The sequence below is a fragment of the Camelus ferus genome, chromosome 13 (assembly GCF_009834535.1).
Source record: "Camelus ferus isolate YT-003-E chromosome 13, BCGSAC_Cfer_1.0, whole genome shotgun sequence".
Classification (NCBI taxonomy): domain Eukaryota; kingdom Metazoa; phylum Chordata; class Mammalia; order Artiodactyla; family Camelidae; genus Camelus; species Camelus ferus.
This window is the reverse complement of record NC_045708.1, coordinates 8,555,512-8,582,739: the sequence shown is the minus strand read 5'-3', so window position 1 is coordinate 8,582,739 and position 27,228 is coordinate 8,555,512. Positions and strand designations below refer to the sequence as shown.

Sequence of the window (27,228 nt, the reverse complement as noted above, 5' to 3'; positions counted from 1 at the left end):
CCTCGGTTCCAGTTTTCTCTGTAAAAGAGGACGATGACACCTACTTCACAGGACTGCTGTGAAAATCAAATAAAATCGTGCCCATCAAGCCTGTGCTTGACAGACAGGCTGGCCCCCAATGGTGGCTCTTGTCAGTGTGTTAACACCAGACTTCCACGTGGCCACACCCTGTTTTTCTAGGAATGTCCTGGGGATGGGCACGTCTGGGTTTGTAAAGGGTCAGGAGGAAGAGTGAGGGATTTTGGGCATTAGTCAGAACACACCGAGATTCTCAGCTTCTTCTAGGATGAGCTCAGCTGCCTGGGTACAGAGTGAGGGACACAGTAACCGGAGGAGGCAGAAGAAAGACTCCGTGGACTGGTCCCAGGCCGCAGCCTGGGATTCTGCAGCGGCTCTCACTCATGGCCCCCGGCTGTCGGCTGCCCAGAGGAATCTGCTTTGCTGTGGCTTTCAGGGTAGGCTGATGTTGTCTTTTTCCACAAACCATATACAGGGTAGTTGATAAGTACTTTTTGGTGTTTTCCTAGAAACAGGAGTCCATATTTGTTTTGGAAAGGCTGTGCATATTTCAGATGACTGATAAGAGTGTGCCTGCTCTGTCCTCGGCCTTGGACTTGGTGTACTTTTCATTATTTGTTCCTGGATTCCATTGAAGGAAAACACCCCTCTCTAGACATATCTAAAGGAGAGAACGAGGCTCACATACTGAATCAGCACTCCGGAATCACGTGCTCACAGTAGTGAGAGACTTACTTACAAGGGCAGAAAGTGCCTGCTGGGCAAATCAGGGTGGAAATACAGACAGAAACTGTCAGAAATGTGCCACGGGCCACGCCATGGGTTAGCTGCATAACTGGCACGACTGCAAAGCCCTCCCGGACCCACGTCGGTGCTCAGCCCATCGGGCCGTGTTGTCTCGAGCCCCAGACGTGGGCAATGTTTGATAAGGCTAGAAAACCCAGAAATCCAGGGATAATTTTTACAAAGTTCAGTATGCCTTGATTCTTTCTTCAGGACTTCGGTCCACTGCTGGCTATTTGGATCCCAACAACTGACTGACAGTAGGGAGGGCAGGCCTGGATGCCGCTGTTAACCCATCAGCGGAGAAGCTGAACAACTGCTGTTTTAAGGATGCTGGGAGACAAACGAAGGGGAAGCAGCTCGGTGTACTTTTTCCAGGCAGCTGAGCCCTGTTCTTATCTCCTCGTCCAGTGAAACATCTACTCTCATTCCAAACACTGTCCAGGACAGACCAAAAGGGTATCTTTTCCTCAAGGTACTATTGTGTCACCCATGAAGCCCCTGGAAGAGGCTCGGGCAATGCGGCCGAAGCTCAGGGGCCCCTCCGAGGTTGGGCCAGGCCTGCTCCTCCTTGTCTTTCAATGTCAGGTTCATTCCTGACATCGTCCACAGTCTACTGCGGGGGAGGGGAGTGTCTGTAGGCTTGGCTCCCACATTTACCCCCAGTCCAACTATTTCTCCATCTCCCTTAACTGTGAGTGATTTGTAATGGATTGTTACAAGTCTTCTAGTTCTTTCTGTTTGCACTCTTATTCATTCTCACAGCAACGAGAATGACCCTTTCAAAAACAAGTTAGATAAAGTTGGTCACATGCTCAAAATACATTTGCTTCACATCCCACTTAGATAAAACCTCTGCTTATTGCTTGGCTCCCCATCTGTAATGTCAGCTCCATGAGAAGAGGAATTTTGCTGCTATCCTGGGTTCGTGGTAGAGAGAATAAATATTAGTTGAATACATGACTGGATGCATTTGGGGCAGGGAGGGAGGCGATATAAAGGCCATTTTGACTATGGAGCTAAAAAGGAAAGGTGATATGCAAACTTTGGTGGAGAGATAATAGACTACAGATCTGAAAGTCAACAAAGTCGAACTAACACGTGAACCAGCCAGCATCCCAGCTTCCTGGCGGAAAGGTCAGGGGTGTGCCTGTCCAGTCCACCGATCAAAACAAAGGAAGGGTCACGGAGGCAAAGACGTGACATTCACGTCTCTGTTGACATGTATTTTCCTGAGAAGTAGTAGCAATCTTTCCATCAGCACCCAATGCAGGAGAAACATGCTCCCAAGTAAGAGAAAACTTCTTAAGAGCCCTAACCTCCTCTGGGGCAATCCAGGGAAGCCAGAGCAGCCGAGGGGGGCGGCTTGCCTCTGGACCCGAGCTCTGGGGAGCCACGTCCGGTAATCACCACGGAACAGCTGCGAGTGTAAGTAAGCGTACCCCACGCTGTCACATCGTCCAATAGCTCTCTGGTGCACACAGCCATTTCTTGACTCAGAGGCCTCCCTCAAGACCTTCCCTGAAGTTCAGAGATCCAATCTCCCCTCCCAATGCATCATCTTCTAACTTACGGACTACAAGCCCACCCAAACACCAGGGCATACCGGAGCAGAGATGCTCCCTCGTGGGTATGCCCTGCCTATTTGTTAAGTTTCTTTTCTTGTCTGTCTTCCCAATAGACTGCAAACTATCTTCCTATTTCCAAGGTCCTCACTCTGTGATCAAACACACGCCACAGGAAGCCTGGGCACAGTGTTCAGATACTGCTGCCTGGAGGCATTCACTGTGGCATTCAAGGCTCACCGTTCACACAGACACAGCAGACAGCTCAACTCTGCCATAAAAGGAAACGTCGTCTCTCTTGTAGTCTTGTGCTTACAGGGACTACTTCCAGAAGGGGTGATTTAGACATACTCTTATTAGAAACAGAAAGCTGGGTTAAAGGAATTCTCCCCACAATCCTGTACTACTTCAGCACTGTTGGTACCCGAAAGCTGCTTTTCCTTCTCCAAAACTCAACTAAAATGTTAACTTCTGAGGTCCAAGTTGGAGGTTGGGGAGCATGGGGGTGAAAGCCATTGATGTGAACAAATTTAGACCCAAACTTAAGCCAGTAAAAAGTCTAAAGTGATATTCTTCATTGCAGGCCTGTGTGATGGAACTGTTTTCTTCACATACTGATGGCGGCACTAAAAATTCAAACAGCCCTTTGAAACCAGTGTGACTGTATGTGACAGCAACCCTACCTTTGTCACTCTGTGGTTCAGTAACAGAGTGTGACCCCTTTTAAGTGACTGTCCTGAAGCACTGTCACGTGTGTTCCAGCGAGCCTGTGCGCCTCAGGGAGGAAAGGGCTCTTCCTTTCTGTTCTAAACTGGACTTTAGGGCTAGACTCATCATTATCCTCAGTTCAGGGCCCACTATCATCACTGGCCTTCTATTTATTTTAAATGATATAATAAACATCTGTGAAACCACTATCCCTAGCACGAAAACCCCATTGTTTGACCATAACTTGAATCTCTCTGTGTGGTCCTCTGCCGCTCCCCCCTCCCCTCGTCCCTCTTCTGAGATAGCCACTTCTGAATCTCATATTTATCATCTCCTTACTTTTCTTCTGCACGTAGTCTTATCACATTTCTAAGTATGCTCTGGTATGGTCCTGTTACATTCTTTGGTTTTCACTGTTTGGAGCTTTTGAAAAAGGATGGCACTGCCTTTTTACGTTTTGGGACTTGCTTCTTCCTCCTTGAAGTCATATTGCTAAGATTCAGCCATTCTTTTGTGTGCTGCTGTAATTCATTTATTGTACTGGCTTAAAATTATTCCAGGGTATGAATATACCATCATTCACTCATCTTCTGTTGCTGGCACGTGGGTTGTTTCCAGGTCTTTCTACTACAAACGATGCTGTGTACATCCCTGTACCTGTCTCCCAGTGACCCTGGGAAAGAGTTTCTTTGGGTACATATCTAGGTGTCTGCTGGATCACAGGGCATGAGTATTCACCTAACGAGATAATTCCAATTGTCTTCAGAGTGGCTGAGCCAATTTATGCTCCCACCAATAATGCATTTCAGAGAGCCTAGTAATCTATATACTTTCCAGCACCTGGTATTGTCCAGGACACAGCCACTGGCCATGTGTGGCTCTTGAGCATTTGAAATGTGGCCAGTGTGCCTAAGGAACTGAATTTTAAAATTTTAATTTAAATTAACTTTGATTTAAATCGGGTATTACATAGCACTGGCCCAGCCTCTTAAATTTTTGCTGCTTGAAGGGGTATAAAACAGCATCCTGTTCTCTCTTCATGCTTCCCTTGTCCTTTCAACCCAAAGCATAAAGGAGTCTGTCAAAAAAAGTGGGGAAGACGTGGAGCCTGCCCACAGGCGCCAGAGCAGAAAGATCAACTTCCACACTACCCCCACCCATCGCTGCAGACCGTCCTCGGACCATCCTCTGGCTTCCCCAGGCTGCCTTTGGCTCCTTTTCTCATGATCACCTTCACTGTCAAGATGTGCTGCTTCTTGGGCAGGGTCTTGGTACCACAATCCTGGGGACAGCAGATCATTAAACAAGAGGTGGCGAAACCACGCCCACTCACCTCTCATTAGCTGACAGCAACCTTCACTAACACTCAACACAAAGGGGAGTTTACAGCATGAGTCTGTTTAGTGCATATGCAGCAACTCTGCCTCCACAAACCTTTGTTTAGCCAGAGGTCTGTGGTGGACTTAATTGCTGCCAGCTGGGGGCTCGTCGGCCATTTTAAGCCCTCGGCTGCTGCGGTTTATGAATTTCACAGTGTATAGAAAGAAGCAGGCCTTCCAGTCAACCAGCTAATCCAAAATGTCAGCACCAAGCGAACTTGAGCTTTGAACTCCAGGAAAATGTCAGGGAGCCGGCTGTGCAGCGCGGACGGCTCCCCCCGGGGACGGGGCTGCTGATACAGTGGCTGATACACTGCAGATACCCATCCACCTCGCGAGAGCCGCTCAGAATGAGCCTGCATCTGGCCGCTGCCGTCTGACGTGTGCTGGAGGCCCAAACCAGAGGCCGGGGTAATGAAAACAATCTCTGTCATTTTCTTTAAGCAACAATAAATCCAAACAAGGTGACACAGGAGATCTAACCAATTCCATCCACTCGGCTGATCCTGCCTTTCAGCCTGAGGGTCAACGGATGGCCAGCCACTATTTGTTCTCCGCTTATATGATGAGTAACTATGTCATAGCTCTATTAGTTGAAGACAGATGTTGTACACAGACACACACCCCTGTCCAGAGTGAGTTCAGATATTCGTCGGTGGAGGAATCTGTCATGGCCAGTGTCTATCAACCAAGAGAGGTTCCAAAACAATCGGTAAATGAGGAGAAAGTGTGTGTGTCAAACGTGTGACTTCCTAGGGTAACGGAATGTTTACTCAACTGATGACTGCCATCTTCCGTAGAGGCTGCGTGTACTGACCCCAACAAAGCGATGGGCTGTGCTTGCATTTACTTTATGTGAGTGTTGCAGACTTTTGTTTTAATTAAATATTTTACCAATATCTACTGTGCTCAACTGAGCACAGGCAATTAGGCTGAGAACAGAAGGTCAACCCGGACTCTCTCTTCAAATACTACTTGGTAATGGATGACAGCTAGGAGATACCAGAATTCTTGACTGAATGGTCCAGGCAAACATTTGTCAGTTCTCTAAAAGGAACTCAACAGTCTATCTAAACAGTACCTCCTGCACTAGGGTGTATGAATTGGTTAAAACTTCGTTTGCAGTGCAGTGTGTGGATGTTCACGAAGCCTGCTGGGCTCCGGGCAACACCTGACCTCTGACCTGCAGCCCCCCACTCCACTACTGTTTCCACTTTCAAAGACCAAGTGGAAAAGCACTTCTTTTCCACAGATTTTACCCCTTTCGGCGCAAACTGTGATCAGAGGAGACTCTACTGGAGGATGGAGACCTCTAAAGCTTGGCTCAGTTCGCATGAGACATTCTTCCCTATAGTTCCATGACAAACAGAATTCCACTTTCTAGAACCTACTCACGAGACAGTGTTCCATCCACAGGTTTAATAATAACCACTGAGCTCTGGCTGCGATAAATCTTGAACCAAGAAAATTATACCAAATATCTACTACAATTTGGATTTTGAACACATGGGAAAAAAAAAAAAAAAAAGGCTGGGCAGAAAGAAACCCTCTGTCAGTAGAGAGGCTGGCTCCTAAATGCAGTTACTGAGGACCCACACGGAGAGCCTAGAGAATCACTTGTGCCTGCCTCTGCCCACCCCCACCCCCACTCCATGTAATGAACTCTCCCGAGCACAGGCCACGCTAGGACTTTAGGAAGACAGAGATGAATCGAGTTTCCAGGGAGCTTCCTGGAGTCTGATGGAGGATAAACAGAAACAGGCAATTATGATGCAGCGGGGGAGCGCTAGGTGGGGGCAGTGTAACGTCACGGCTCAGCTGGGCTGCTGGGTCTGAATCCCATTTCCACCATTTCCAAACTGCGACCTATGGCAAGTTGTGTAGCCTCCTGAAGCCTTGGTATCCTCATCTACAAACGGGTCAGTACGTGTACAGTGCTTATAACGGTGCCTGGTCCATAGCAAGCACTCAGTAAAATGCTACCGAGGATGCTGACGACGGCGTATCTGCAGAGGGTGCCACGGTGCAGAGGGGCCCTAACTTAGCCCGGCCTAGGTGGCTGAGACCCAAGGCGGGCTAGGAGCCAACATCCAATCTTTCTCACTTAGTTTTCTTGTTGGGGAAACTGCTTCAAACTGCAATATTCTCCTTTCCCTTTTGCTTTCTTGTTAACATTCTACTTACCTCTCCCTAGAGTTCTCAAGTCATGTGTGTAACAACACATAAAATCCCATACTGTACTGCTGCAATGGAAAATGTGGGAAAGATGTTGATTCATGAAATCGTTAGAAATTACATTACTATCGCTGTTAAGTTTTCAGTAATTTGACATCTTGCCGCGCGGACGACATTTCCTGGGCTGGGCTTTCTCCCATCGGTGGGATTCACACCTGACTTGTTTATAGGGGTCAAGGCTTCCTATAACCTAACACATGTTTGGGGGACCCCACGACACTGCAACTGTGACAGCTGGTAGGACTAATGCCAACAGATATGCCTACTGGGATTTAAACTCTAAGAACCAAACTAATTCAGAGCTTTTTTCCCTAGTCAGCTAACTGCCTCAGGGGTGTGACTACCTGTTCACGAAGCTGGGGGGAGGGGTAAAGCAGACTCGCTTCACAAAGAATTCTAATCAAGTGGATAATGTTATATTGAGATTAGAGCCTGATAACCTTGGATTTCCTAAAATGCCTAACTTTTGCACGCATTCTGGGGTTCTCTGCTTTTAAAAAAAAATACTTGACAACTTAAAGAGGTTTGTAGCTTTCAACACCGCTAGAAAAACAAGGCATTTACAAATGCAAGCTTCATTTATGTCCTAAATACAACATTCTGACTCAGAGAGTGTAGTGTTTATAGGAATCTCTCAAGCCATGGTCAGTGTCCTTGCTAACTTGTCACCTCTAATGCCAGTCCCAAGACATTTCACATGGGCTAAAATATACAATTCCTGGTAAACTTATTTTGTAGCCATGAAGTACAAATGCTAATGAGCTGATTAAATTAAATACACTATATTATTTTCGGATTGATCTCTGGCAAATAATTACATCATTTCTTTTTCCCCAATCTTTACATTATCTACTTCCTCCCACAAGTTGATCTCTTTTGAGAGAGAGATGAAATTTAGGAGCATGGTTACAGGGTACAGGGAAGAGCACAGAAATTTGGAAAAAGACTTAAATCCCAGTCCAGTCACTTATTAGCTGACTGACTTTGAAGAAGTTACTGGATTGCTATCAGCCTGTTTCCTTATCAATAAATGGGAATATACTGCTTAGTTGGTTGATAATGTTGAGAGAATGTATGAGAGGCGCCCAGCACAGCGCCTGGCACATAGTAGGTACTCATAGAAGCTGTCTCCCTCTCTCCTACTCTTATTCAGAATTACTGGGTGTCAAGTCAATGTGAAATACCAGAACGCAAAACTTTTAAAGCTCAGATTTAACATTTTAGCCTGACAGAACCCTGTGGGAAACATGGTTTAGTGAGTATGTAAGGCTGATTCATGGGGAGCACATCAAATGTCTGGATACAGAGGTGTTTTCTAGAGGAACCAGAGCCTAAGTGTTTACTCACCGGACCTACTCCATCCGCATCTTACTTGCTAGAGCTAATGAACCTAGCAGCCCAGTATATTACACCAAGCGTCAGATTCTTAGAATTGGAACAAGCAGAGTTTTAGAATGCTGCCATTAATGAAATTCACCATAATATAGGTTTTCGGTGGTAGAACACTTTCTCTAAATGAAGTCTGTACGATCACTGAATATACCAACCCTGAAAGCGGGGCTGCGCTGACTGAAGGTGGGGGGCGGGGGCGCGTCCCCGGCACCCCCAGCCCCGGTTCTCCACACTCTGCCGTGCGCGGGGCCTCCCTTGCGGCCGAAGCTGGCAGGGGTACCGCAGCTCTCAAGGGCCTGCTGTGCAACTTGTTTGCTTTCCCAAGATCACTTGTCCTCTCAGGCTGGAAGATCTATGCAAGGCAAGCTTTTACTATCAAACAGAGAGCATGGTAGAGGTGAGGGGAAAGGAGAAAGATGCTTCAACAATGGACAAGGACACTGAAAGTGAGCAACTGCCCTGAGAACGAAACTCGTGCACAGCTGCCACCCTCACAGGGATAAGCAGCATCCGTCTCAGGCCCCGAGGTTAGTGGCAGCCACTGTGACCCTGGAAGGCAGCAGAGCCAGCCAGGGACACATCCTCCTTCCAGCCACCAACCTTTTCCTGGGAGGTGGGTGGGGTGGGGGCGGCTCATGGCCTGGAGAGCGTAGGGGGAGGTGAATGGCAGTTCAGAGGAGCCAGAGCCCTCTGTCTCCTCTAGGGTCGCTGTCCCCCAGCACCTAGGACAGGGCCTGGCACACAGAAGGTGCTCAGTACACAGATGATGAAGGAAGATACTGGCCACAGCCCACAGGCTGCCTCTGAAGCCACGGTTGTGGAGACGGGGCAGTTGTCGCCAGGCTCCTCCTCCGAAACGGAGCCGGGAAGGGCTTGGACTTGGTAACAACCCAGGAACCCCTGGGGCACAGGAATGCTGATCATTCCATGGTGGAGGGACACTAGAAAGTCACCGACCTGAGTCATGTTCTCCCAGGGGGCAATTGGAGAGCTGCCTGGTAGCCTTGGGGGAACACGCACCATCTGCACTTTTCCAGGAACCCTGGAAACAGCTCAGGGGTCTGGCTCCCTCCAGATAGTCCACTCCGGTGTTGACACTCAGCACTTAAGCAGCTCAGAATCTTCCGACCAAGGTGATCAGCTCTCTGAACCCGCTCAAATCCCAGGAGAACTTCTCCAAAGGATTTTTACTGTCTGGCTTTCGTTATTCCAGCCCCAAGTTTTAGGTTCTTTTGACTTAGAAATATAAAGGAATCAACCAATTGCCTCCTCCTCCCCTGCCTCCTTCTGACAAGTTGGTGGTTTTTAAGTGTTTTTCCTCAAATTTAACCTATGGCCACAGCTTTCTCAGAAGCAAAGGCCACCTCTAGGCAAATCTGCCCTCTGCAAACAAGAGACAATACCTTCCCTTTCAACTTGGGTCATACTGGCTCTGGTCCATCGTTCCAATGCCCTCAAGAGTAACCTGGATTTTTCAGGCAAAAGAAGAGACTCCTCTTTGTTCTGGCTCTTGCCATGGTGCCTGCGTGTAAAGCCAAGCAGGAATAAGGCAAAGAGAACATCCATGTGTCTGAATGGGGACTGGGTTCAATGGTGTCCTTTCTCTTTGGACAGGAAGGAAGCAGAACACGGACTGGCAGCTAAGTGATACCGTTTGGTGCCTTGACACAGGGTACCTTTTTGCTTGGTGCCATGACATTCAACCTGGTGACAAAAGATTCTTCTTTATTTGGTGGTAAAAAGGTCAAGCTGCCTTATAATTAAGTGCCGCCCGTGTGAACATGAATGGGACTGATTGCCATAGTCTATCAACCCTTGGCAAACTGGTTTGTTTGGTCTGGACAGCAAACAACATTCCACACTACTGGATTTTCTTTTTTTTCCTCCCAGATCCCCTGCGGCCCCATCACCCCTCAAACCTTTTTTTAAAAAAATTACAATCTGTTCTGCTGTCTCAAGTTACATCCTGTAAATAATAAGCAACACTGATGAGATGCAAAAAGCTGAAAATTTGTAAAGCAGAGAGATCTGCAGTATGTCCTACATCTGTGTCACATTAAACACGCACTCAACAGATTTGCTGATTCCTGTCTAATCAGCACACAAGGGTGACGTGGGCCAGAAGGGCTCTCATGCCACACGCCACAGCAGGGCTGAGCGCCACCAGAGGCAGGCGGGGAGGGGCAGAGCTGGCCTCACGAGATGGAGAGGCTGAGCCCACAATGCAGAGGACACTCGGCTGCCAGTCTGCTTCAGTCTGGGGACATGTGCATCGTGGACTGGCGGGTCACAGCTGTGGTTAGGTCATGGGAGAACCACCTCAATGCTGGTGAAGCTGGGCCCACGCAGTTAAACTAAATAACATGTTTCAATGGTAAAATGTCTCATTTGAAGGAGCTGGCTCCCTGTACATTAAAATGACTACAAAATAAAAATAGAACAGAAGGAAACCAATTAAGGTCCATTTGGCAAAATGCCTAAGAGGCTACTAGAGATGGGAGTTGCTGTGCCAGGCAAAATTTTATCCCATCTTTATTTCTTCCAAGCGTTTTACACGCACACACATACACGCACATTTTTGTAAGCATGCGTGCAGGCACTCATATTACCATTTAAGAAAAATTGGCAGAGCATGAGAGAGAAATTGGCATGTTTTAAACTTGTGGCATCATGCTGAGTCCCTGAATGATTATAAGGCTCCGTGTTGGAAAAAACCAGATTCAGGCTCAACACAGTCTTTAAGCGCAGGAGCATGTGAACCCCTAAGGATACTCTTTGGAAAAACAGCATGTGGCCACCTCAGCCAGCTCTCTTACATTGTATTTCCCCATCAGCCTTAGGTAAGAAGACACCAGGACTAAGAGTTCTGGGTCACCAGGGTCCCCTGTATGTCTCTGTAGGTGCGTTTACTGAGTGTGGACTAAACACCGGGCACCCTAAGCTTCACAACATTCTTCTAAGGATGTGTTTTATTAGCACTCCATTTCATGGAAGAGGAAACCACGCCTTAGAGAGATTATAAAGTTTGTTCAAGGCCACCCGGCTGGTAAGTGGCAAAACCAAACTTGATCTTGGGTCTTTCCGATTCTCTTGGACTCAGTAGATTTATCAGCATGACTGTGATGAAAATCTCTTTACTACATACTCTGAGTTAAGCATTCTGAAGTTTCTGGAGGGTTAGTAAAGAAGGCATAACATGACCTCAAGAAGCTTACAGTCCAACTGGGAAGACAGGGTGTTCTCACCCAGACCACATGTCGGTGATGGAAGCTCTAAGGAGGTCGGGCACCACACACTGCAGAGGGCAGAATGGGCTGCCTGGGAGGCCTGGCTTCAGCAGGGCTCTGCCTAAAGGCAGAGCAAGATTTTTACTAGTACAACAATGTATAGCATCAGTACGAATCTGCCAGGTTTTACCACAGGAACTAGTGGTAAACAAATACTAACAAATAGGAGGAAACAAGTAAGATAAAAGACAGGTAACAGACCACACCACATACGATCTAAGAACATCTGACTGAAGCCTCATTCTTGATGCTAAAGCAGTTGACTGGGCACCTGTAAGCAGCGTCAGCTCTCCTTCAACAGTCATGATGCAGACTTTAACTTCATGAATGGAACCCAAAAGGTGGCTAATCTAAGTTTTATTAATATTTGGAAGAAAGAGGCGTACTAATGTGGATGAGAAACTGATAAAAGGACACACCTATTGGAAGGGGAGGACCAACACAGGATGCAAACAAACAAAAACAAACACACTAAAAAAAGAAGACAAGTTCTGCCCTCAAGGGTTTACAAAGGATTGGGGTGAAGAATATGCAAAGATAATTCACAAAAGAAGAGCCCCAAGTGGCCAAACGAAATATGAAGATGACGCAACACTCCTAGGTGTGGAGGACATGCCAGGAGGGGCACTGAAACCTCTACTCTCAGACTGGCAGGGGCTCAGAAGAAGGACAAAGCCTTGTTCCCAGTACAGTACCTATTTCATAACTCTGGACTGAATTGAGTAAATGAATGCATTTATCCTTTACCCAGCAATTCTATTTTTAGAAATTTACCCTAAAGAGAGAATTATGCACATGTGGAAAGACGCTTATGATGGCAAAAAAAATGGAAACGTCTATCGATAAAGGACTAGTTAAGTGTATTGCTGTGTATGTGCAATTTAGTATTTATAAATGTTAAAATGATTTACTAGTATAATGTTAAAAATGATTTGTTAATGTAATATAATGTTAAAAGTGATTTACTTTTAGGCATCAATAGTCGTGCCTCTATGATTCACGTAAAATCATGTATCTGCACGTATTGGGGGGTGTGTGTGTGCACATGTGTACGTACAAACAGAGGTATCTGGCTGAGTTACCATTATTGACCTTTTGGTGATTATTAACGGCCAGTGGGATTGAGTTCTGTTTACTTTCTTTTTAAAAATAGGAATAATAGTAACTACCTCACTGGCCTGCTGTAAGAATTAAAGAGACGACTTGTGCAAGGTTCTTGGAACAAGGTCTATACACTGTGCGTGCTCATATATTGTTTGAATTTTCAGAGCGGTCCACATCTGTACATATCTTTAAGCTCATACAATAGAACTACTTTTTAAAAAGATGATTCAGGGAGCAGTCAAGCACAAACGCCAAAATGTCTAAGGCACACTTAAGACACAAAGCATGACTGAGGGCAAATTTCTATGATTCCATACTGTATACAAGCACAGGTTGAGTGCACACCAGGAAAGGAGGAGTGAGAATGGCCAGGCTTTGTCTGGAATGGCTTTCTTCCAAGAGGTAGTCTGAGTGACGACTTCTCCAGAGGAAAGGACCATGAATTGACCATTACTGTTACTTCTCCCAAGACCGGGAGGCACGGCCACATGCTACGCTGGATGGCAGTGGGGACCATGGACGCTGCTTTGTTAACCTGAGGGCCCTGTGTAGGAGGCCTGCCCCCAGCCCGTTGTTTTTCCAGTGAGGTGGGAAGCCCCATGAAAAAGATGGCAGGACCCCCAGGCAGGCTACTACCCTCCTGCCAGCACCATCCGGTTCCCTGGCCCTGTGACATTATCTCGCTTTTTAAACTCTGAAATGGCTTACTTCTAGGAAAGTGGAACTTATACCTAAGATTCTATTGGTTCCCTGAGCTAATTCCTGATTGGTCCATTTCCCTCACTCCTGATTGGCCCATTTCTACAAAGCTTGTTCCTAATTAGTCACCTTTGTTATACCTTATTTACATATGATGTTACAAAATGTTGCAAAGTCTAGACTGGTAGCCTATAAAAGCCTGTGTGAACCTACAGACGGGGTCCAGAGCTTGGAATGTTAACTCCTCTGGGCCTGCTGGTGTAATAAACCTGAGTCTCCAACCTTCCGTGTGCTGCCTGGTCTCTCACCCGGATCCAGGTTGCTGTCACAACTGAGCTGTAACACTGAGCTGTAACACACTTTGCTGCAACACCAGCACTGTCTTGCTCTCTGAATCTGAACAGCAGGAGAGGTCCTCTCTTACCGGTGGTAACTGGCCACTTGGAGCGACACATCATGACTGACGAGTGGGAGGTGCCAGGCAGGGCCAAAATGGACCCAGGTGCTCACAGCACATACCCTCAAGAGCCCTGGGAGGCAAGACACAAATTGCAGAAGGGCTACTCCAAGAACGGGTAAAAGCACAAGCCCTCTGCCTCCCAACTTGCCCAAAACCCCCTTCCTGTAACCCAGGGAGAGGGAACATCTGGACCTGGTTTTGAGGCTCTCCAGCTGCAGAGCCACTAGAGTGAAGTTCGTGTTTCACTGGAAATTGCATTTCAGGGGCTTATAGACTGTCCTTTCTGATTCTCATCAGCGTGAAGTACAACCTAGAAGACAAGCTGGTTCACAGACCAAATCAGCTTTGCTTTGAAATGTCCTCCTCTCCAGCCCCTTTTGAAAGTAGAATTAATGGTCCAGGTGGCGAGAAATCAAAAAATGAAAGAAAAGGACTTGGGGTCATCTCAGGTGCATTTCTGTGCCTTCATAAAAACCAGACTCATCCCCTGGGTCAGAGCCCGCACCAAACCTTCAGAGCATGTGTTCTCCTAGGAAACGAGAACCAGTGAGACTGAATCCGTGTGAGTCGTTGGCCTGGGGCTTTCCTCTACAGGAGTAGAAAATCATGTGGACTCAAAATGTGTTAGAACTTGCTGAGAGGCAAGGAGGCCGCAGGGAAGGATGCTAGACCCTGTCAGGCAGAGAGGGCAGCAGAATGAAGCCCCTGCAGACCCGGCGCCAGCCACTGCTCACTCTCTACCTTGTGCTTTTGGCAACTGGCTTCCCCAGGCAACGGGACCCTAGCTTGCAATCAGCACAGACCGCCCAGCAGTCGGCACTGGCCCTTCTACCTGGGCCTCACTGTGCCTATGGGAAAAGCAGGTGCATCTGGGAGTCTGTCAGGTGAAGAGGCCACAGCACCGCTTCCTGCCATGCAGACAGTGAACACGAAACCTCTGCTCTAGCCTCTCCTGTCAGTCGACGGACTGCTCCTCCCTCTGGGCCTGGAGGCAGCGGCAGTTAGGCAGGACGAGCCTGTGGCATTCCAAAGAACAAGTTCCTTGGGGTGGAGAGAAGCAGGGAGGCCTGGGACACCCCTGATGCTGACAAAGGAGGGTGAGTCACACATAAGGCAAGAGGTGACTTGGGAGCTAATGCTCGTCACTGCTCTCTTCCCCAGGGACCAACCGCGTAGACGCAAGCAGCTCAGACCAGACCCCCTTCTGCATATTACATAAAGCACTGGAACTTTCTAGTGCTTTCTGTCTTAAGATCTTTGCAGATAAGAATCTCTATAAATCCGGTTTGGGGATCATCTGGCTACCTCATGGCATCTGTAATCACTGTGGAACAGAACAGAAGTAACTCAGAAGAGCAGCAGAACTTCTTCCTACAATTTAACCACTCACTCCCCGCTAGGGTTTCTCTCTTCACATCCCAAAAGACTAGCCCCAGCATAACTCCTGGATGCCAAATGAGCTCAAGTACATGACAAAAGAGACCCCCAAACAGGTGGCACACTAAAAGATACCCAGGACCAAGGTCTGCTAAACTTTGGGTGTAGTAATCATTTCAGTGCCCAAATCATCCAGGGACTACTAGAATCTATTTTAGGCTTTGAAAGCACCTGGACCGTGGAAGGCTGACTAAATAGAATCCGACTATCTCAGAGGTGGCCAGCCCTTTAGTCTCGTCTCCTACCTCTAGGGCCCTTCTTTCAGGCCCCACAGCATCAAAATAAACAGAAGCTATCCTTGGCCATCAAAAGAAGGTTACAGCATGCTAAGCACACACTTGGACATTCTCTCCCTCTTCCAAGGCTTCCTGTACTGTGTCCCAGTAGGCGTTCCCAGGACAGCAGCTGGTGAAGATGGCCTTGGCTGGATGGCAGAGCAAAGACAAGCTGGAACCTGCATGCGTGTGACTGCTATTTTGTGAAAGTAGAAAATTTTGAACTTAGAAGGATACAGTGGTTCATCACTTGGGGAGGGGTTGGGGTGGGGGCTAGGGGGTAGGATACAGCAGAGGGCCCGGGACAGCACAGCCCCTGGACACACCGCTTGGTGGCCTGGTTCTCCAGACCTGCCACCTGCCGCTGCTGCATTAAGTCCGTATGGGTGAGAAGGTGTGATAAGCACCCTTCAGGCTGTGAGGTCCAGAGCTGACAGTACCTCTCCCCAACTTACTGCATTAAGAGTCTTTCCCTAAATCTTCTAGGTCATAGCCAGATAGCCGATTCCCACCTTCCACATCCAAGAATCAAAAGGAAGTGAGACCTGGTAAGAGGCCTCAGGTTTAAATCATGGGCTCTTTTGAAGAGAGAGGCCAAGAGGTGATCCAGAAGTAGTGTAGAAGTTAGCAGTGTGTGCTCTGCTTTCAGATGGCCAGGATTCACATTCTGGTTCCCTTTTTCATTACTTTTGAGTACTCAGACAAGTTATGAACCTCTCTATGCCTCAACTTTCCCATCTGCAAAATGGGGGAAAATACAGCCCCTGCCTCATTGGGTTGTTGGAGGATTACACAGTAATACATATAAGATGCTTAACATAGTGTGCGGCATGTGTAAGCACTCAAAATCTGGCGCAGCACCATCCAGAGCATGGATACCCGCTTAAGACGCCTTGTCCGTTGTAGACAAGTGCTCTTTGGAAGGACAGAAATATATGCCTTGCTGGATGGTACGGACAAAGGACAGGTAGGCCCACAGTGTGGCCCAGCTAGCCGAGGAATAGGACTAAACTACTCCCTTAACCCGCTTTTCTCTCCTGGGGTCCTCTGAAGACAGACAGCCCTTTCCTTCTGACTATATTAATGCCAAAGCCTTGTCTATCTGTCCATGCACGCAACACAGCATTACTGCAAGAACCCGGCTTCCCAGGCCTTGCCCCCAGCCTCCGCCGACGAAGGGGCAGCGGCTCCACAGGGAGGCCTGCCGCGGACCGTCACGGCTTTTCTCAGGCGGCCTCCCACCTGCTCTGGTCTAGCCTTTAGGCTGGGCAGTGGAAAGCCAGAACATGAGGCTATTACTCGCCTCCGAGGAGGAAACAGAGCCATGCTGGGTCTCAGCAACTGGACGAGAACACACCTCTGTCGGCATCCAACCACCTCTGCCTCCTCGGAGACGGGTAGGTTTCCTGTTGTGTCAGCCCCGTTTCCTTCAGCAACATTATACTGCAAACAGAGAGCTACTCTGAATAAAGCACCAAGGTGTCCCGTTTCTGGCTGGGGAGGAGGGGAGGAGGCAGACGGCCTTGTTCTCCAGAGGGAAGCATTACCGCGCCTTGACCCTCTCTAGACAGCACCTCTCCCCTCTCCCCAGTCCTGAAAAGCCCGGTTTGAGGACAAGAAACGTGCTGGCTCTCCTTTATGACCTCAGATGGGCAAGTTCTAAATGGCAGCTGGGTCTATTACATGCAGTGTGAGAGGGTTAAACAGGACAGCCTCAACTCTTTATAAACTTTTGCCCTGTGGATATGCGCTCACTGGCGGCAGTACAAGACTCGAGCTGTATTACACGCCTTAACGATATGGTTCAACTGTCGGTCAGGCCTGGGCCTGGCACTGGGCCAGACCGCAATCAATGGGACACAGAACCTCCCCCTTCAGATCATCACGAAGGCTCATATTATCTCCTTTTCGTCGTGCTGGTTAAATTTATGGAGCAGAACCCTGAAGCTGCATTCCTCGGCCTGGGCCGGCCCACGCGGCCCTCCCTCCCTTTGTTCGGTACTGTAAGCGAGCCGTGCTCCGGAGGACAGCAGGGTTGTTAGTTCAGGCACTGACTGTTTGCTCATGACTGAAATGAAAAGAGTTCAGGGGAAGGGCAAAAGGACAGCCCAAGTGTAAAACCCCATCCCGGCAGGCCCTGGGCCCCTACGTACAGGCCCCGAGCTGCTCCTGAATGGACGACTGCACTTTGTTCTCACAAAAGCAAACTCTTCGGTCCAATCTCTAATAAACCTTCTATGAAGCGGCGGCCGAGTCCTCCCGCAGGCACCTCCTGTGAGGCTGTGGGCCCTGGGCACCTCGGGAGGCAGGCTTCCCCGGTACAGCTAAGACGTTAAAGGAGCCACAGTTCTACAGCATCCTTTAGACCTGCCAGTTCCCATGGGGGATGGGAATGGAAACGCTGCTAGTAGCTGTCTTATTTTTAACATTAATACTGAAAAAAGTAAGCGTGTTTTTCAGGCCTTGACTACAAGGGTGAACTCCTGGTGCTTTGTGCACACGTGCCCTGGAGGGGCGGCATCCCTAGGGGACTCGGTCTCCTGGAGTCAGACAGGAGAAGGCCCCGCGGGGCCTGCTCTCACCCGTGATCTTCAGTATCTCTGACTAGTGTACAAAGGGTTAAACAAGCAGCCCGATGGACGGGAGTTGACTTTAGTTTTAGAGTTTAACCCAAGAGAAGAGCACTCCTGCAGTGGCTCCCGAGGCGTGCGCCTGCAGCTCACTCCAGAGGATGCACCTCATGGCTGGAAAGCTGGTACATCGCACAGCTGAACCCAGGCTCTCCCAGGGGCAAGTCGTGAGCCCACAGTTCACCACGTCTGTCTGCTGTGTCTCAGCGGGCCCACCTATAAAACGAGGCTGCTGGGTTGACTTGTGGAAGTCTGGGAGGGTTACTAGGACTCTTCTAACCAAGGTCCAAGTATAACAGAGGAAGGACTAAGAGGAACAGAGAGAAAAGAAACCCAAACCCAATCCAGACCAGAGACATGATGAGAGGGCCAGGCAGGAAAGCCCTTGAGGGGAGTCTCTGCTGCTGACCTGGTGCTTTCCTGCCCCTTGTGTTGTTCCGGCCATTGTGAGGCAGCCCTAGTCTAGGCCCAAGCTTGTTTAAAAATAAAACCAGAAATCTCACACCAGCAACAACACGCACTGAGGCATTTTCCCATTCTGGGTGGAGGTAGGCTTCTCTGATGGAGTCTCGTGAAGCCAGTGGCCTGTTTCAAATCAGATGCGGTTCAATCTGATTCAGATTCAGAGCACACTTATTTCTGAATGGAAACTGTACAGACATTCTTGCATTTTTCTCCCAAAGTTTCCTTATCTACTGTGCTGATGTTCAGAGATGAGCTGCTGAATTTGTCATTCCAAAGCCTCAAGCACCTTTTTTGGGGGTCGATAAGAGGTGCCACGAAATGAATGGGGTCACAGAAAACTGTCTCTTGCTATTGAGAACCCTCTTCTCTATGGTAATTCTTCTACTCTGTACTATCTGTTTTGGTTTGTTAAAAACACAGGTTATAGAGAACCACTTACGTCAGGAAAGAAGAGGCAGGAAAAAGCTAGGCAGATCCATCCTGGAAATCCTCAAGAAAAATGTGCAACCCATCGAATCTATCTCCAGTTATTCACACAGAGTTGCAGGCTTCAATCAAGGCTTTCGTCATAACACTACCTCACTCCTCCCAGGACAGTCTGCAGTACAAAGCACGTGCACACACGTTATCACAGGTTACACGAATACTCAGAAATGAAGCCAGTCTCCATCAGGCTGCACAACAGAAGGGCTCCTGAAGGCTCAGTTCTGGCCCATTGTGAACCCAGACGCGTCAAGATTCTCTGATACATTAAACTTTGGAAAACCGGACCCACCTCTGAGAATGAGACTCCGCTGTGGGCCGGGACAGACTTCGAGAACTTACGAACAGTGACCTGGGTGCCCCTACTTCCTGCAGGGCTTTCTCCATCTCGGGGTCCCTCTGATGCCCACATTCCAGGGACAGACAAATCCTAAGCGAACAACAAGGCAGGCTCCAAAAATGCAGGAGCACAAGCTGCTTGCAGAAAGGATGCAGCGGCACCGGCCAGTCCACGTGCCCAGAGCCACGGGCGACGGACTCGCAGCGGCCCGGCGTCTCCCCAGCACGCTTTCCGGCCCGCCTCCTCCCCGGGCTCCTCGCCCTTGCCAGCTCCTCCAGCACTGCGGACAGGGCTGCGAAGGGCTAATCTGATACCAGCTGGGGAACTGAAAAGGAAATATGTTTTGAAATTTGCCTTTTCACACCACACAGATCCATTTTTGGTGCAAAATGGCCTCTGTCAAGGGTTTTGTTTTTTGTTAAACACTGATTTCTTGGCCATCAGTTAAAAATCTGCCAACCTTCAGGGACCTCCATGTGACTGAGCATGTGGGAAGTGGTCCATTTACACGGGTTTTTACGTGGGCCATCCTCACATACTCCCCGTGTGACCCAGCTTGTCACGTCTGGGGGCACCTCAGTCTCCCCAGAGGTGACATCGGAGGGAGGGTGGAAGCAGAGACAGGGCAGGCTTGGCCACAGATTCCATGCCTCAGGGCAGGAGATGTAACGGCTCAGGCTGGGCCGAGGGCTGCCCAGGGAGACGTTCGGTACAGGCTGCCTCAGACTCACCCATGGCCACTTTATTTTTAGAGAAGGCAATCAGGTTTTCATCTGTCCTCCCTGGACTCTCTTTGTCCCTGCGCCCAAGCTTCCTCCTGACAGCAGAGCCAGCCCTAAGGGAGCCCCATCTGTGCTGTTCCTCCAGGGGTTACACTGTACCCAGGCACACAGATGTGACCGGGGCAAAGACGGTCCTTGCCCACTTTGGGGTGTGAAGACTGACCCGAGGACAGGATGAAGAGCTGTCTGCACGAGGCCACAAAACAAAGTAGTGTCCGGGCTGGAATCAGGGTTCTGGTCTCATGATTTGCAATCTGGTTCTCTTGCCAGAAGGCCACGCTGCCGCCAATACACAAAGGGAACATCCAGATAGGTTATTTTGATCATAGAGACATGAATCAAGGAGGAACTGATCCTCCAGTGACGCAGTAAAAGACTGTGAGCTGCTGTCACTTCAACACAATAAATCAGATGATGTTCTGGGTGATTCTGTCAGCTCCACCACCGCATTCTGGGAATAAGAATAACATCCCATGAACTCTATCCCAAACTTAAAAAAAATCTGTGGTACATTAGACGTCAACAGCAGTGCCTTAAAAATCTGTCACTAGAGCACTCTGTATTTATCATCCGGTCAACCTAAGTCTTAAATGCACTGCCCAGCTGGCATGTCACCCCCCCATGAGCCACCTCCCTTGCCCAGTGACACCCAGAATTTCCTAAAGGAGCTAAATTTCTGCAAATAGGACAAATGGGAAGATGAGTTTTGAAGTGGATCATGAAATGAACATTTATAATCCAGACAAAGCTCATTTTCAAAGGCTCAAAGCTTTATAATATCAAAGTTATTTCCTACTTTCATTACGTAGAAACCATGAAATAATGAGTGTACAATGAGAGTAATGTTTTAAAGAGCCCATCACACTTAGCTAGAAATGAGAGTCATTCCTTTTAAACCTTAGCCCTGAACCTAAGAGCACTTTTTTTTTTTTTTAAACAGACATAGGGGACCCCAACCTATGTGATAATGTTGTTGTGAGACTGTCCTGGCAAGAGACAGACAGATAAGCCCTCGATAGTTTCAACAGCCCCACTGAAGGGGGATCTGATTCTCCAACTTAAAACCCTTTAACAATGCTAAACAGTGGACTGTCATGCGTCTGGAAAATATAACCGTTTTTGAAGAATGCTTTCCAAACCACGTAATGCTTTTAAAGCTGTTTATCAGAAGAGCTGGATGAGCAACAGTGGCCTGAAACAGTGTGTCAGCTGTTGTAGGGTCGCATGCCCCATCCTAATTTCCGTAAGCACTTCATCATTCTCGGCTGTCCTACCCTTGGCGGACAACAGATGCCAATGTTTGGAGACATTCGCTACATAACTTTTACCCGACAAACCTGGCTCCAGGACAGATTTCCATGTCATGTGGGGCTTTTGGCTGAACTCTGCTCGAACCCAGAGGCATATCATTTACAGCAGACACTAACAATAGTTTGGGATCACCTGCTCTTCACAAGCGGGTTCAGAGCAAGTTCGTGGCCTCTGCACACCTTTTCCACTGGGGTTCTCGTACACAAAGGCTCAGTGCCCAGGTGAGCTTCTCCACCCGGAATTCCAACCATGTAACCATCACAGGTCTGTAGGCCTGAATTTAACTGTCTGTTTCGTGTGAAGAAAGAGAATGGGACAGACAAGAACCCAGCAAAGCATATGAACTCCTCGTCTTGCACTAGAGCAAGCGGTCAGCAAGTTTTCAGGCACAGAGCGTTAAGTAAGAGGTAAACACGTAATCCCGGTTTCACATACACTCAGCATCCCCTCTTCGGAGAGAATACTGACACAAATGCCATTTCTTGAGCCCTAATTACATGCCACATGTCAGGCTAAGTGCTTTGTATACATTATGTCATCTAATCCCCGTAACCACCCACTGAGGCAGGCGTCATTATTCCTATTCCACATGAGTCAAAGGAATCTCACCTTGGAGATACTACGGGGGAGAACCTTGCAGCAGGGAGATGACTCAGATTCAGGGCTGTCTGACTCCACAGGGGGCCCTCTGCCCTCGTACCACAGACGTGGGAGCCAGGCAGCACTGCCGGAGCCCCCATCGTCCCTGCAAGGGCTCGGTTTCTTTTCACACTGGCAACCACAGTGCTCTTCTCCTTCAGAGCTGGGGAGACCTGCGATTTTATGTTCTTTCCACATCTCTTTCTGAAACAAGCGCTTCCCTTTGAAGAGAGACCTCTTGCCCTTGGAGTGTCAAGATGAGAAAACTTTCAGCAACTTCCCTTGGAAACTACAAAACACCCATCAGCACCCAGGATCTAAGTACAGTCGCTCACCAGCTGCCGGCCCCTCTGAATAGCTTTTATGGTTCAACGAGGGGTGGTGACAGGGCCATGTCACTGCCGTGGGGTGCGCTATTTCTTTCATGTTCCTGGGATCTGACAAGAGCCTTCCACAACGTGTTTCTTTACAACACTCAGAATGAGAGATTAAAGACCAATACCAGACTGAAAGCTGGGGTTGGGACTAGCAACGACCTCTCTCCAGATGCATTCTAAATCTTCCTGGGAAAGAAGGGTCACTGACTGCTTAAGCAGATGCTGTTCAAAAATTGTCATGATGATTAAATGAGATAATACACGTAAACGACAGAGAACACAGTAAATGTTCAGTAGTAAATGTTCAACCATGTCAGCAATAATATTATTTATTAATATCACCAAACTTAAAGAATGTTTTAGCAGAAACAATGTATATGGATTTCAGTAAAACCACATTAATTCAGAGCTACTAGTTGAATGTGGAGGAGAAGAGACCTCAAGAAAGGATGAATGAACTAGTGAAAAGTCTAAATTATAGGATTTCCTGATTAAATGTGACAGATTGAGTCCAGAGACCCCTCTAAAGTGAAAGCAAAGGGATACAAATGGCACGGGTCCAGAAGGATAAAGAGAAGGTGTCAACAATATTTTAGAAGCTGAAAAGCAGATGGAACAGTGGTGCTGAGATGTAAGCCTGAGGGAGTGGAAGCCACAAAGCAGTACGCTAATTAGTCCGCTAACCCGCTGAATTTCTCGAAGATGGAGGCACCAAGCAGCTCTGAAGGCCTGGGGCATCAGGGAGGAACAGGGAGGCCTGTCTGCGAGGTGGTGAAAACAGGAAGACTGCCTAAAAGCCTGCAGAAGCAGCAGCAAGACCTGCAGGTCCCTCCTTCACCCCCAGTCCGCCTGCTCCTCCTCAGGAGAAGACCGGCAGCAACAGGTCCCGCCCGATCCTTTCACGGCAAGGCCCCTGGGCCCCACACAGAGAGCCCTCACCCGCAGATTAGTGCCTCATCCTTAAATGGGAGTAGAACAGACAGTCAAGAATCACCAAACATCCAGGAAACTGCCCCTATTCATGAAAGAAAAAGACAAACAAATGGGAGAAGGAGCCTCAGGAGAGGGCAAGGGCACCAGCTGCACAGAGGAGCCCGAGAGCAGGCTGTCCAGACTGCACCCGGGGCATCCTGGAGGAGAACGGCCAAGAAAAGGGCAACGAGAAATTACTAAATGCATGTTTTACCATGTTCAGGAGAGTGTGTCGATGTGTTAGCAATAGGCAGATAGGACAAATCTTTTAAAAAGTTGTTACTAACCTCAGAGTAAAAAGAAGTTGAAAGTAGGTAAGTTTGAGGATAAACTGGAAATATGCATATAGAAAACTAAGCAAACAGTAATAAAAGCATTTACTGACTCCAGGGAGAGAAAACAAACTAAAAAGTTAAACCAAAAAGGAAACATAATCACAGTAACCTACGTGGCTTCGCTGGGAATACTATTTACATAGTCATAATGCAGAAACAAAATACTGATTTACCCGAAAAGGATGATCTAACTACAGTATATTGAAAAATGAGGGGGGGGGGGATGTATGTACAGCAATAGGAAGTTAAGTAATATTAAGAAATAGCACTATATTCCTTTTTTCTTTTCTTTTAGAAACATGGAGGTAAATACCTCAAAATTGAAGAACCAGACAAAAGTGCTGAAGGTGGTCTGTCTCTAGGGGAGCAGGAATCAAGAGGCAGGGAAAAATGGGGCAGTTGACAGCTGGTTTTTGATTTCAAATGTGTAGATATCTTTGACTTCTACAAGTGTGGATGTATATTTACTTTGATAAAATAAAATTTAATTTGAAAAGCTAGAAATATTGTTATAGTGAGATAAGGTCAAAATGATAGATTTTTTTTAAAACATTGTTCTTATTAACTGTAAAAACTGAAGAATACTTAGTAAATATGTGTAAGCTAGAATTTAAAAATCATGAGATCATTAGCCAACTGTAAACAATTAGTAAAATGTTAATGATTTGTTTTAAAAGGGTTGTGACGGACCCAATAATGTGGGAAAAATGCTCATTGCTACCAAATATACACCAATACACACCCTCCAATAAACATCACCACCACAAATACAGTTTTGTTGTTTTTCAAGAACAAATAGCAAGTCAAATGACTAGCAAAGGGGTACTTAAAGAAAGCTATAGGAAACTTACTTTAATTAACATATAAGACTAATTTGAGAATATTAACACACAAACAGCTTGATGATTCTCAAGAATCTGGAAGATTCTTCAAAGCAGACAGTATTTAATACCTATTATATACCTGGAATATAGCAGGAGATCAATACTTAATCACTTGAATTTCTACTGTCAATTCGCCTGTACATGAACCAGTGAGCTAACTAAGACTAATCGGGTCTGAATATCACAAGTTCAGAATTGGCTCAGCTGAACTGATGGAGCCCCTCATAGTTTAAACAAAAACATAAAGACTCTCTGAGGTTCACATATTTTCAACAGGGGTATGAAAGCACTCACACATGGTAATTTGGCCTCTGACGCCTTGGAAGGCGGGCAGGTGGCGGTACCCCGACCCTAACTGTGCTGCTGGGGTAGATCAGCAGAGCCTAGCGGACGGTAAGCTCCATCCATCCTGGGAGTAGTTCTCAGTGAGGTTACACTGGATTCAACCAGCCCCAACCTGCCAGGGTTAGCCAGGATCCCTGTGGCCCATCCTCCTCATAATGAGACGTGAAGTTTTGCTCTGCCTCTCCTTTGAAGTTTTCAGCAGTCCCTGGAGTTTATGATACAGCCTGGGTCACCCCTGCCATTATCTATGCTTGAAGTATGTTTGGGAAAATCTACCAGGAGCTGTCTCTGGTGTTAGCACAGAACAACTGCCTCATAAAAACTGCTTTCCACAAGGAGTTCAAAGGAGCTTAGCCAAATATTGTGGGCTTACCCTGCTCCACCAACTTTGCTAGGGTGGAAAACTGAGGTTTTGCCAAGTCAGCTCCAACAGAGATACACCTTCTTGATTTCCCGAAAGAGCTCAGGGCACTGCTAACACAACCACGTGGCCTTTTGAGAAGGTGGACCTTGCACTTTGAAGTCATCTGCTGTGCACTTACCATGCTGCTGAAGTTAAAATTTATTAGGACGGTAGGTTAAGGTGAAGGACTAAATTAGGTAAATTATTGTGAGAGGTCTTTCTGATATGTGATAAAATCCTTCCAATTGTTACTTTAAGAAACCCAGTAAAAGTCAGGAGCAAACTAGGAGGGCTGACAACTGTTGGCAGGGTGCCAAAGCGAAGCATCCCATCACAGCGGCTACAGTTTAATCCACGCTAATCCACCACTGCCGATACATGCTATTTATCAGCGGGATGATGATCGTCACCATATTTCCCAGTAGAAGAGCTTGTCAAGGAAATTAACCAGGTACAGGTATTTGTTGGCTGGTGGCACATTCGTGAAGTCACAGAAGGTGCAAAGAGTGGCATTGTTTTACATTTTTGCAAATTTCCTCAAGACCTGCTTAACAGAAAACAGCTGCATTCTCCTATCTGCGTCTCCAGCCAACCTGTTACAATATCACACACTGTGTAGCTTCTGGAAGATTCTGCTGTATTCACTAGACAACATTATTACAAAAATAGTTGTTTGTTTATCTATATATCTATATATGTATGAATATATAAGTATATAAAAATAAGTTTGACCTAACAGATCCCTGAAAGGTTTGGGGGTTCCCCAGGGGTCCTTAGACCATATTTTGAGAATCTTTGTTCTAAAAGGACCCATATGTATAAAATTTGTGCTAACTAAAAATCAGTTTCCTCTACATACTAAAGCAGATCCACTAAGAATATAGATTAGTAACACTGTTAACCTGATTTGAGTTATAGAAGCCCAGTATAATAAACTTGTTTCTTTTAGGGTGTACTGTGATTAAAATGTTTTACTAATTCAATCTCACTTTCCCCCCTATTTGACAAATAAATGAGAAACTTAGCAAAAGTCTGGCAAAAGAGTACCAAATAAAGGTATCGGGGCAAGGAAACTCAGGGTTAATCATAGCGTCCAAACCCACTTTTTCTCCCCGCACAGATGACAAGCCTTTAGTTGTAATACTAGTCTTCAATTCTTTGCCAGCCTGTATGTCCTCTAGGTATCTCAGAATTCTCTTATCTGTCTAAAGGTCTCTGGGACCAGGGGATATGAACTCAAACCTGGATCCTCTCTTTAAGGGAGATTCCAATTTCATCCTGGGCAAAGAGGGATGATTCTGTAAGGGAACACAGTGAAAGACATAGGATTGCCATCCAAATCTAAAAGTAAATAAACTTAATGTCTCTGCAGAGGAACTCTACCAACAGTAAACGGCTTCTCATTCTTTTCTAATGCAGGGAATACACGTTTTTCTCAAGAAGAAATACACTTCTGTTTCTCTTGAAGTTCAAACCAAAAACCTCAAATGCGTATCTTAAATATGTAAGATCACGTGTCATTCCAGAGTTTTAAAAATCAAGTCACCGAACAAGGAAGGGACTCATGTACAAGGGCTAGACTGATGATTTAATTTTTAAATGGAAGAAACCAAAATCAGGAAGCAGTCACACTTTCCATTCTATTTTCTTATCTAGGTGCTGCTGGTTGAGATACCAGGATTGTACATCAAAGATGTACATGCCTGAATTCAATTTACTTTTACTTTTGGAAGCAGGATAGTGCAGTTTCCATGAAGTCAGTCATCTCTGCAAGCCAAAAATGGCAAAAAATAGACGCTCTCCTTTCTAGAAACGATTATAATGTACCATGACCAAAAAAGTGGGTTTTTTCCCTAACAGATAATCTTGCATAAAAATGAGTCATAGGATTTCAGAAATGGAAAGGCTTTTCTCAAATAT

General features: G+C 47.1%; 1 protein-coding gene across 1 annotated transcript in view; it reads right to left on the bottom strand.

The window, feature by feature from the left end:
- The window catches only part of VPS13D (vacuolar protein sorting 13 homolog D), a 226,887-nt gene that overhangs the window by 13,983 nt on the left and 185,676 nt on the right, over nt 1-27,228 (bottom strand).